Genomic DNA, 12,696 nt, shown 5'->3' with positions numbered 1-12,696 from the left:
CTCGGCGTTCAACGCCTTCAGTTCGGAATCAGCAGCGAAACGTCTATCCATTCCCTTTTCATTCCAGTCGCTTGATCGCTTCTGTTTTGGAATAGCCTAGCCGACTAATCAATCTACCAGTCTCGACACCCCAAGTAACAATCAGCATGCCTTGAAGGTTTATTCATGTTTTATCCTGGTTTCAAGGATGGGAACACTCACTTGCAAAGAGTTACACTCACTTGCTGTTTTCTCAGCTCAGAAGCATGCAATCAAGAAACGATGTATGAACGACTTTTGCCTTGTGGTTTTGTCTAAAAGTTTGCCTGGTTGGGATGCGACTGGGATGATTTTGCTTCGGAATGTTGGCTTTGCAGTCTTTTGGGGAATCGAAAACACTAGTTTATGATTTTTCCCGACGTTTCGGTCCGTATGGGACCTTTTTCAAGGGTTCTAAAATATAATTATTCAACTATCAATACAAAATTTTAAACATTTAATTAGTTTTACAATTTACCAATCGGTCAAGGTTTCCTAGTCAAGATGGCTTTGCTAAACTCAAAAATGTCATGCGGAAGTTTTGGTCTAAATGGAAGATTCAAAGGTCAATTTTCATTTTATACATATTTGTTGTCCTGCACTGTACTCACATAGATTGAGTCCGTTCGGTTTTCAACCGTCGTGATGCGGACAATCTCCTACCTATCGGGCGGTCTAGAATTCGGTCCCTGTTTTTGGAATCTTCCACCATTGCTTGCTATGGCACCATTGCTTGCTATGGCACTCATCCGACAGGAGGACGACACGGTAAAAACGGAATGGTACTGCAAGAGCATCGCGTCGGGACGTTTCCTCAATTTTCATTCCGGTCATCCAATGCACCAAAAGATGAATGTAGCCCAAAACTTCGTCAAGCGGGTGATGGTTTTCTCCACGAACTTGGACCTAAAAAGGAAAAGAGAAATCGTACACCGCCACCTGAAAGCAAACGACTACCCGAAATGCCTCATCAACAGACTAATCAACCGTGCAAAACATCAAACGGTAAACAACAATACAGCTATGGACGTGAGTAGAACAGAAACCGAGACAGAAACACACCAAGACGAAATGAAATTCTACTCGCTCACAAACATTGACGGATTAACACAACAAATAACCAAAACACTAAAAAGGTACTACCCAGGGATAAAAATAGCAAACAGACAACACAAAACAATTGGGTCTCTTCTTCCGTCGGTAAAAGACAAAACACCCAACACCGAACATAGCAACGTTGTTTACAAAATAGACTGCGCAGATTGTGAGGCATGCTAGGAATGACCAGTACAAAACTAAAACAAAGAATATCTGGACATAGATCAAACTTGAAAAAGCTAAAAACACTACTAGACAAAGGGTATACAAACGAAGACGCGGAGGTTAGCTGGGTGAGGGAAAAAACGGCACTTGTTAACCATGCAGCAACGATGGACCATAATTTTAGGCTAGACGAAACAAACATCATAGATAGGACATTCAAAACAAACAATCTACACATTCTTGAAAGTTGCCACATATACAACACTAACAATACTGTAAACAAACGCACAGACACTGACAATCTCCATGTAGCTTATGCCGGACTATTACATTTACTGAAAAACGAGACGACGAATAGAAGATGACGATCAAAACAAAATAGACAGATGAGAGAATCTTCTCAGGGTTAGATAGTTAAGACACACACTAAACTAAACAGAGAGAAAGTGACTCACACAAACAAAAAAAATATCATGCGAAAAGCAATGGTGAAAGATTCCAAAAACAGGGACCGAATTCTAGACCGCCCGATAGGTAGGAGATTGTCCGCATCACGACGGTTGAAAACCGAACGGACTCAATCTATGTGAGTACAGTGCAGGACAACAAATATGTATAAAATGAAAATTGACCTTTGAATCTTCCATTTAGACCAAAACTTCCGCATGACATTTTTGAGTTTAGCAAAGCCATCTTGACTAGGAAACCTTGACCGATTGGTAAATTGTAAAACTAATTAAATGTTTAAAATTTTGTATTGATAGTTGAATAATTATATTTTAGAACCCTTGAAAAAGGTCCCATACGGACCGAAACGTCGGGAAAAATCATAAACTAGTGTTTTCGATTCCCCAAAAGACTGCAAAGCCAACATTCCGAAGTAAAAGTTTGCCGAATAAATTAGGGGTCGCACAGGCATACCAAAGTCGTGAGGGAGCTGCGAAGGCAACTCTCCACGAGGTGAATGTAAATTACACTCACCTCGTGGAGAGTCGCCTTCACAGCCCTGTCACGACTTCGGTATGCGTGTGCGACCCTAACTCTATTCGGCAAACTTTTAGACAAAACCAAAAGGCAAAAGTCGTTCATACATCGTTTCTTGATTGAACGCTTCTAAGCTGAGAAAACATCAAGTGAGTGTAACTCTTTGAAAGTGAGTGTTCCCATTCCTGCCTGGTTTTATACGAGCATGTCAAAAAGCTAGTTGTTCTAAATTAGTTTTATATGGTAGTTTTTTACTTTGAACCTTTGGCGTTCCATAAAACTATCATATAACTTCTGCTATAAACATCTTCAATTAAAGACTTGCAAGTAGACATGAATTGGTTTTATCACTTATTATATACCATTTCAATAAAACTTGCATTTGCGTTTGTTGTCGGAGAGATTTTTTATTTGTAAACAAACACACAAAACTGTGAGGCAATGCATAAAACCAACAAAAGATTTCGTGGCCGTAACATAAACCAAAAAAATGCTGTGACAAAACCGCTAGTTCTATCATGAGCTCAGTTATGACAACCTCAGGAGGGTTAGCCCTATTGGAGGAATCATCAGGAACACAGAGTTTTATCAGAAAAATATGTCGCTTAGCCGGGATAATTTATGTAAATACAGAAAAATTATTACTCAATTTCATGTTTTCGCATACAGCTTAAGATCAAATTAAACCATACAACACGTTTCCGTCATTTTATTTTGTCAGAAAAATTACATAATGTCTTTTAAACTCCGCTGTGTTGAAAAAACCTTTTTTGCACGCAATTCCACCGAGTGAATTAAAAGCATTTAACTTCCAAATTATGCATAATTTGTGTGGCGCACTTAGTTTTTGTCATTATCACAGTCACATTCACCACAAATTTTCCGTAGCATGTCTCCTGACACGTATTAAATAGCTGGATAAACAATTAAGCATAATTTATTCTGACGATCGAACATTGAGAGTGAAAACAAATAAAATCAAAACAATTATTTGACAAGTCAGAAGATGGTTTTATTTAAAAGATTGATAAAACTATGATACAACCCGAAATCCTAGGCCGGTTTGCATACGAAGTCCTGTAGACCCTAATAAGACTGGGCCAACTAGCCAGAACGTGGGCTTATTGAGGCATACAAGAACTCGAGAGCATTTTCAAGTCGGCATCAATGGTTTTATGTTTAAGATTTTTGATTCGCTAAAAAACTTTGATAAAATTAAAATTGTTACTTGGGTCGTATGGTTGTACGGTTGAAATACGCTTCACAAGCCGACTCTCCCAGGGACTGCGACCTGTGATTTCGGTAGGTTTCCAAGTTCCAGAATTTCGTGAGCTATTCTTGAAGATCGTTCTTGGAGCAGACGAAGGTCAAGGATGGTGGGGTGGTCCACCGAACCTGATCGGATATTTTGCCGAGCACGATCCAACCAAACTCGAAGTTCTGTAACGTAGGTCTATGGTCTGGGGTTTATGGTCTGGGGTTCGGAGGATTGTGGCTGCTGCCTGATTTGTGTCGGAGGATTTGACTGCGATTGTGGAAAGGAGGATCTGATTGGTGCTCCATGCAGAAGATTGTGGTGCTTCTGCTGGCAGTGACGACAGTTCCCTTGTCACAAATTCGGGCCCAATGGGTAAGGTTGAAACAGTTCTTGCACGGCGTGCACAGCTTTGCCTTGGAAACAACTTCTAGCCGCTTCGCAACTTGTAACCGCTGGAACTTTCCACAGACGAAGGTGGACACCAGAATTTCCACAAAATGGGCACTTGGGTTTGACGGTAGTATGACACACGGCTTCGATGAGCGATAGCCGGAGCTGCTCGGCTTTGAGTTCACGGGAGCGACGGGAGTACTGCACACAATGGCTGTGTAGGAAAGCGATAATGTTCTGGTACGTTGGCACGTCTTTAGGATTATGGTGCGTTTCCCACTGCCGTAGTGTGTCAGGATCCAACCGGGAGTACACCATGAATGCCATAATTGTGCAGTGGTGTCTTCTCCAATATTCTGCAGCATCTGAAGGTTCTTCTCGAACCCGCTGATGAGGTTGCTCAAGCCGTCGTCACTCTCGCCTTCATGCCTTCCACGGCGAAAAGAGCATCGAGGTGGGCCTGAAAGCTCCACAGATTCGATCTCCTGCAACGCTTCTCCAAAAAGAGCCGACTTGTCCATGTCGTTGAGCTGCTTGTTATCATGGATCAGACTGCAAAAGCTGTCTCAAAGCGGGACCCACTCTTTAATCCTCCCACCGAATGACGAGAGACGAATCTCTGGCAGTTTCACCTTCGAAAAAGGGAGGATTTTGATCGGTCACCAGGTTGACCAATACCGGATGTGGTCGCAGTTAGTGGTGGGGGCGCTCGCTTCGATGTGAGACTGGCCTTCCGACGAAAATACCGCACCTCGAATTCGCTAAGCGCCGACTTGTTGGCCTTTTCGCGCACTCGGACATCCTTGTCGTTCTCATCCCCAGCGGTATCGTCCGGTATCGTTGCCGAATTCCGTAATATTCCTTGCAGATTGGCTCCACGGAATCCAGGCGCATTGTAATTTGTGGTTTGATCTGGGTGTGATCGTATACCTTCGCGCAAAATTCTTCAATCCTTCCAGCATATTTAGCACACGTTGCTCACTCTTAACAACGGCGCAAAGACCGGCCATTGCTGAATATTTGATAACTGCATAGCACACAAAAGTCGAACTCTTTCAAGTACCGCTAATGTATTAGACACAAAGCAGATGCGGCGAGAGGTGGCGGCAGCATTACGATGAGCACCTCAATGGCGACGTTGCAAGTACCGAAGGTGGCGTGGTAACAGATCTAGGAGTATGGACACAGGACGAAAGACTTCCGGCTCTTGACCTCCAAAAGATTGAGGAGGAGGTTGGCTTGTTGAGGAAGTGAAAGGCGATACTGAAGAAGGAGTCAGGAGGTAGGGTCAAGTGGGGTAAGATGCCATTTTTTAAACTTTCGTCGTTTTCAATGATATAGCCTCATTTGTTAGGCTTTCATAGTGGTAATAGCAACTAGACAATATTTGCTCGATACTTCGGCAAAAATATTCACTAAACTATTGCATTTTCATTGATTTTTAGCGATTTTAAAAATTGATTCGTAAAACGGAAGTGAGGCAAAAAGACCATCTGCCATGGGGTAAGATGCCACTTCATGAAAACATTCAAAAATTACGTCCATCAGTTTTCGGGCATTTCCGACTCCTTTTCCCCCCTCTGTTCCGATTTTTTCGTATACCCAATAAATGGAGTGTTACCCCCCTCCCCGCAAAACGATGGTCATCATATTTGAATGACCCCTAACATTGAAAGCGTAAACATCAACAACCATGAAAATGTTATTTTTGTATGAAAATCGATTTATATTATGAAATGATTGTTCCTTGAGTGACCCATAATTGTGCAATGAGTGTATAAGGTTTTAAATATCAGGTGTTGAAGTATTCTTCAAAAGCATTATAAAATTAATTTTGTTACTTGGGATGCGACCATGTGATAATGATTCCGCTCCTATATATGCCAGCTCTCCTTATCGCTCCTTCTAGTGCTACGTTGAAAAGTGAATTCGAAAGCATCCCCCAGCTTCAGTTCATCTAAGGTTACGCACGATGACGAAATTTCATCCGAAACCCGTACACTTGATTTCGATCCGTCAAGCATCGCACGATTCAGTCTAATCAGCTTCGCCGGAAAACCATGTTCGATCATTATCTGCGATAGCTCGTTTCTCTTCACTGAATCGTACGCAGCCTTGAAATCAATAAACAGATGATGAGCCTACAAGTAGTATTTCCGAAATTTATCGAGAATCAGCCACAGGGTGAATATCTGATCCGTCGTTGATCGGTCCTCACGAAAACTAGCCTGGTATTCGCCGACGAAGGACTCCTCAATCGGCCTCAGTCTGTGAAACGGAATTCCTGACAAAATTTTGTATCTCTCGAACTCGCGCACTCCAGTAGATGTCCTTTCATGAATAGAGGGCAAATGAGATCATCCCATCAAACTAGCAGGCAGTTCTTTCTCTTCTAATATCTATATAATTAAAAATGGAATGGTGTTTGTGTGTCACGAACAGGCTCGGGAACGGCCCAACGGATCTACATTATTCTTTCAGTGATTCATTCGTGCAGGGCTCCGACGTGTTCGTACGAAAAAATAATTAAGAAAAATCGACCGGAAACGCACCGTAAACGAGAATGTTTAAAAATCTATTTTGCGGGGCATTTTTCTACAGAGCTGCATGCCAAAAAACACAGTAGGCAGGCAGTACGACGTTTGCCGGGACAGCTAGTCATCTATACCTATAATACGATGTAAGAGTTGATACAGCTGCTCACTGCCGTACTTTAAAATTCGTCCTTCCCTGCAGCCTTGTTGTTCTTCAGTCTCCTTATGACTGTCTTGTCTAGCATTGGAGGTTCCACAGCTTGTCCGTCGTCATCGATTCGAATTGTGTCTGTTGCTCTTCCAAACCCACCGATCAACAATACCTCGAAGTGCTCTTATAACCTGGCAGCCAACATTGTTTATCAGTAAGTTTTCATCACGGTCGGTGCACATGACGGGAGAAGCACGCCATTGACAGTTTCGTAAAATCTCTGCATATCTTTCTGTCTCATACCCTTGCGCCTTGCGCCTTGCGCCTGAGCAATCTAATTTTTCTCATGCTCTTTTTTCTTTTTGCGCTGGTTTCGTTTTTTCGGATATTCTTGTTCCCTGCTTTGCCGGGTCCCCGACACCAGCATCGGGCGTCTGGCAACTTACTTCTCGTCCGTTACCCTATGGCACTCCTCGTCGAACCACCCGTTCCTAAGTCGTCTTTGAGCAGTGCCTAACACCTCCCGTGCTGACATACTCATCGCTCAGTGGATAGACTCCCACAGAGTGTAGAGATTATCGCTCTCGTTGATTTCACGGACGAGCGGATACTCGTCCAACTTCCGCACAATCTGCTGAAAACCGCTGGATGTTGAAGCAAGTCGATCGCTGGTCCCTAAAGTTGGACACGTTTGATAACCGAGCTTGAATCCTACTAACTTATGAGATAGTGATCGAATTCGATGGTGGGACCCTTAAAAGTTCTAACATCAATGACGTCCGAGGAGTGTCGACTATCTACTAGCACATGGTTGAATTGGTTGCAAACTTCGCCGTTTGGGTGTCTCCAGGTGTGTTTGCGGATATCCTTGGGTGCAAAGTAGGTGCTAGGTACTAATGATCATCCCCCTTTAGCATCAGCAAAGTTGACTAATCTCAGGCCGTTGTCGTTAGTGACGGAGTGAAGAGCGTGACGTACAAATACATGTAATTCATGTAATTCGGAGTTTCAAACAGCAGTAAACGCCATTTATGGTTTCGCAAAGTCCACAACAGCAAACAATGCTAGTAATTTGATCGACTTGCCTCATTTATTCAAATGTGCTTCCAGAAACAACAGTCATAAATTGCCCCTAAATAGCTTATGCAAATTGTAATTGCATTTTCATTCAACGTCTTCAGCAAACCCCCAAAGGCAGCTGGAAATTATCACAGCATGTTTCGGAAAGGAACGGGGACCGACGGACGTTTCTCTCCGCGCAGCAAACCAACCACCGGGAGCGACGACGTAACTTACTTCTTAAGTAGAGGTAGGTATGATGTGCCATTTGTGATTTTTTTCTGCTGCTGCAAGTCCTCACCGTTCCAACACGCGCGCAGTCAGTGCTGGTGGACAGGACATGCAACAATAAGGGAGGACGGAACATCGTCCGGAAGCAACAGCAGTTTGTAGCATTTTTATTTATCGCCCGCACCAGTGAAACACCCTGGAGGAATTCCGCTTTGCCGGCTTTTCTCCGCAGTTCGGAGACGTTTTTGATGGGCACACGGTGTCAAGCGATGCAGACAACTGTCACCACACGGTACCACGGGAAAATGTTCCTGAAATGAAGTTTTCCTGTGAAGTCGTGTTGAGGTGATGATGGCTGGATTGAATTGAAATGGGAATCTTCATACCATTTTGTAAGTTGGTAAGTTGGCCTTTTTTGGCCGAATTCACCACCAGCCCAACCTTTACGGCTTCTTGTGTCAAGCGGGTGTACAGTTCTGCCATAATTCCAAATGTTTTAACGTAATGACGAAAAGCACACTGGATTTCGTGAAAATCGTACCCCGGATGTTGAGCCCAGTTCAGATATTGAAGAGTATGAATGAGAGCTCTCCAACTTGTCGAAGTCCTCGGCTAGATTTGAATGAACTGGATAGTTTACGCGAAACCCTCATGCAGATTAGGGCAACGTCCATCATTGCTTTGGCGTCTATGTATATATCTGTGCGGTCGATACTGTCTTATGCCGCCTTGAAGCCGAAGAACAGATGATACGTTAGAACCCTAGTTAGAACCTGGTTTTCACGGCATATCTAGTCAAACGATGACAAAAACCGCAAGCTAAGAGTTGTGTGCTTAGCTGGTAGTGCAGCCTGGGCACTGTTGTCCTTCTGACTTCAGCTAGATTGAGGAGGTACGTCTCCAGCGTCTGTTCACCAAGCAGGTGTGGCTCAAACAGTGTCTGTTTTGGCATCCAGCGTCTGAGTATGAAATGCTCCTCCACCGGAAGCTATACCTAAGGTGGCAGTCCCACCACGGTGGATAGGGGACCTTATACCAATAACCTACTGTTTCCGAAACCCAAAAACCGTTACAGAAACCGAAAATGAAAGATTACGAACTGATTCAACGGCAACGACTTTTAGCGCGAAATAACGGACAAGAATTGGAACTTGGAATGTATTAACCCTGTAAATATCCGCACTGCAGTTTCGGCCGGTTGCCGCAAATTGCATGCTGCCTGTTTTGAATGACGCGTGCTTGCCGCTCGGTTGCTGCGATGCGAAAGAGGCCGATCGTCGGCGGTGCGGTCTCTCCTGTCAGACCGGCACCGTGTCGCTAACGACCGACGACGTGCGCGTCGCGACGTCGCGTGGTCGCGATGTCTGATGGAGCACGAATATTGTTGTCGCGGTTGGGTCGCGGTGTTCGATGATGCGCGAACGTTGATGACTCGCATAGGGTGTTTAACTGATATGCCACAAACCCTAGCCCAGCAGGCTAAACAGGCACAACTAGCCAATGAGGCAGGCCGTATGAAGCTTTAGATTCTAGGACTGAGCGAAGTCCGTTGGCCGATCACAGATTGACGTCGGGCCAAATTCTGCTATACGAGGTCAACCGTGAAATTTGTTTCCTGCTCAGCGTTCACGCCCACGTTGCGCTCATGAAGTGGTAACCTTTTAATGAGAGGATAATTGCAGCCAGATTCAGAACACGGGTTCGAAACCTTACCATGATCCAATGTTACGCGCCAACCGATGCTGCCGAATTGCAAGACAAAGAGAACTTTTACAGTCAACTGAATGCTGTCGTAGACAAGACTCCGAAAGGTGATATCAAGACCCTCATGGGCGACTTCAACGCGAAGGTTGGTTCCGACAACTCGGACTATGAGCACGTCATTGGACGCCAAGGTCTCGGAGAAATGAGCGAAAACGGAAAGCTGTTTGCAGAGTTTTGTGGCAACAATGACATGGTGATTGGGGGTCGCTCTTTCCTCATCGACCAGTGTACAAAGTGACATGGGTTCCCCGTGATGGCGTCACGGAAAATCGAATTGACCACATCTGCATCAGCCGAAAACGTAGCGCCGACATTGCGTTCCACCATCATCTCCTAATCGGCGAGATCCGGCTGGGCATTGTGCTAAGATCCGTCGACAGGAGGAGAAATTCGGGCGCCGGTTCAACACACACCGACTGGAAGACGCTACGGTGAAAAGGTCCTTCGTCGAGGAGCTAGAGAAACGTGCTGCGGATTCCAGAAGGTGGAAGCGTAGAAGATCAATGTAGCGCCATCAAGAACGCCTTCATCGACACCGAGAATCATTTGGGTGAGCTACGCACCCGGAGAAAGCAGTGAATCACAGATGATACCTGGAGGATAAACGAGCAAAGGAACGCCAAAGCCGCGATAGAGCGAGCGAAAACATGAGGAGCCAAAGCTGGAGCCCGTCAGCGCTATTCGGCCCTGTAGGGTCTGGAGAGAAATGTAAAAACCTTGTTCTTTATTTACCTTGTTTAACTGCACGAACGACGGCGACGACGACTGGACTGCGAACGATATTCAGTTGAGTGAGAACCGTAGCTCAGAAGTTGTGCGACCATTGCGGTGAACGGTCTGTTCGTTGTGCGTCCGCGTGCGTGTAATCTTGTGCATCACCAAGCCGAAAAGTGTATCAGCCATTGCCGGAGCGGAAGCTTCAAAAACCGAAACCAATACCGAAACCCCCAAGAGAAAACCCTGCATTTGGCGGCGAGCGAAAAGATGGTATTAATAAGATATATATCATGATATAGTGAGAATATTTCAAACACATTTATGATTGGCAAATGTCGGGGATAAAAGCTTTTTTTCTGGAAAACAAAATGGCTAAATTACCGCGTGCAGTGATTGCGTAATTGTTTCGGACCGTGTTGGGTGTCGGCCATTTTTAAGTATAAAAAACTTCTTGTACCGACTTTTAAACCCTCTAAGCAGAATAACCTCTTCGATTGAGTGTAATCAGTTTCGTACCTTTTAAATGCGCCCTAATTGCTTATTCTTTGACAGATACACGTATTTCGACTATCACTTGTAATCTTCCTCGTTCCTGAGTGGATAACTGACACTGAGGAAGATTACAAGTGGTAGTCGAAATACGCGTATCTGTCAAATGATAAGCAATTAGGGCGGAATTAAAAGGTACGAAACTGATTACACTCATTATAAAAAATTTGAAAGAAAATGAAAGGTGGGATAATTTATGAGCAATTTCCGGCTAATTTCTCTTGAGATTTTATACAGCTTTTTTTTTCTACGTTGCATGAAGCAGAATGCCTGGTTCTTTCGTGTGAAAAGAACATGATTTTTCTGTTCAATTCGCGTTGCAGATGGACTATATTTGGTGCAATTGTTGAAGCTGCTCAGGAAGATATACAATAGTGGTGAAAGTTAAGAAAATATCTGTGACTGACTACCGGGCGACTATGAGGCCTTGTCAAGAGCAAACTGTGACGAATTTCGAGTTAATTTTGCTAGTGCTAGGAGGCCTAGAACAGGGTTGTAGTGTGACTAACTGGAGCTTCTAGTATCATGGGATCTGGATCGGAGTAGGCCTTGAATAGAGCGCTCAGGTATAATACCAGCTTGAGCTTCTAGTGTTTTAAGAGATAAGAAAATTAATCGCAGCAGACTGCTCGATTGGAGTCATCAGTGCCAGGGGGGCTGCAGATGTGAGATGTGAGCCGCGGTAGGGTGCCCGGTTAATAAAACTAGCGTCAGAGGGCCTGAGAAATTGACTATGGAAGGGTTCCCAGTTTAGTTCTTAGAATCAAGAAGATAGTATTGGGTCTAGAATAGAGCACAGAGCAAAAATGCCAGCTTGAGCTGCTAGTGTCCTAATAGCTGAGGAAATTAATCGAAGCAGGGTGCCCGATTGAAGTTACTAGTTCCGCAAAGCCTTGCACCAGAAGGGCCTGGAAGTAAACTGTGGAAGGGTTCCCAGTTTGAGCGGTTAATATCAAGAAGCTTGGGAGGTTATTGCGGCAGTGTACTCAGGGGATCAGCTGATGCGAGTCAATTGGAGAAGCGAACTAAGATCGCAAGTTGAATGTATATGCTAAAAGTGACTGATTATAAATACGGGAATGCCTACGAGGATCTAGGGGATGAATATCTGAGATTTGGGCTGGGAATGATTCTGATGACTGTATGATGTTTGTTTTGCAAAGAACGGTCAAAGAATAGTAAGGCTTTTAATGACGACTGTTTCTAAGTGAGAGAAGAGACAAATCTATTTTACCGATGATTTATTCTCATCACAAGATGCATTTTGAAATTATAAAAGTTGATTATCAACAGTAATGTGGATTCCGCGTTTATCTTTTATCTTTTTAGATGAAAGAAAGCCGACCAATCCCTATGTTCAGATGTGAACAAAGAATGATGCGTTCCAAGATGCTGCATCTGTGTGGGCCACAGCTACAGAAGGTTTCCAGTAAACTTTAGGGCACCGAAGATTTCCCATTAGTATTGCTGGAAAAGCGTTGGTACTATGTTGCAGTGGAGCGTTTGGATGCATATTTCAAACCACGCAAACAAGACGTTCTAGAAAGACATCGGCTTAGAAGCATGAAACAGGGGCCTACCGAACGTTTCACGCATTATGTGCTTCGTTTGCGCCAGCAATCAAAGGACTGTAGACTGGAGAAGTACTCTCAGGAAGTTAGGAGTGTGTTGGAGGAGACAATGTTGGTTGACGTTATTGTAGAACGCTGTATTGCCCACGAGCTGCAACGAAAGATTCTTGAAAAGGATCAATCGTTGTGCGATATCGAAGCACTCGG

General features: G+C 44.2%; 2 long non-coding RNA genes across 2 annotated transcripts; one reads left to right on the top strand and one right to left on the bottom strand.

Moving 5' to 3' along the window:
- Nucleotides 1-381: 381 nt before the first annotated feature.
- Nucleotides 382-1,160, bottom strand: LOC134290100 (uncharacterized). Its single transcript, XR_009998865.1, has 2 exons — nt 630-1,160; nt 382-564 (listed from the first exon to the last, which is right to left on the bottom strand). It is a non-coding gene; the product is annotated as an uncharacterized LOC134290100 (long non-coding RNA).
- A 122-nt stretch (nt 1,161-1,282) lies between these two features.
- Nucleotides 1,283-2,115, top strand: LOC134290101 (uncharacterized). The gene is made up of 2 exons (XR_009998866.1): nt 1,283-1,867; nt 1,933-2,115. It is a non-coding gene; the product is annotated as an uncharacterized LOC134290101 (long non-coding RNA).
- Nucleotides 2,116-12,696: the final 10,581 nt, after the last annotated feature.

Source organism: Aedes albopictus, chromosome 3, assembly GCF_035046485.1.
Source record: "Aedes albopictus strain Foshan chromosome 3, AalbF5, whole genome shotgun sequence".
Lineage (NCBI taxonomy): Eukaryota > Metazoa > Arthropoda > Insecta > Diptera > Culicidae > Aedes > Aedes albopictus.
Note: the sequence above shows the minus strand (reverse complement) of the source record. Positions and strands in the feature narration are given on the sequence as shown.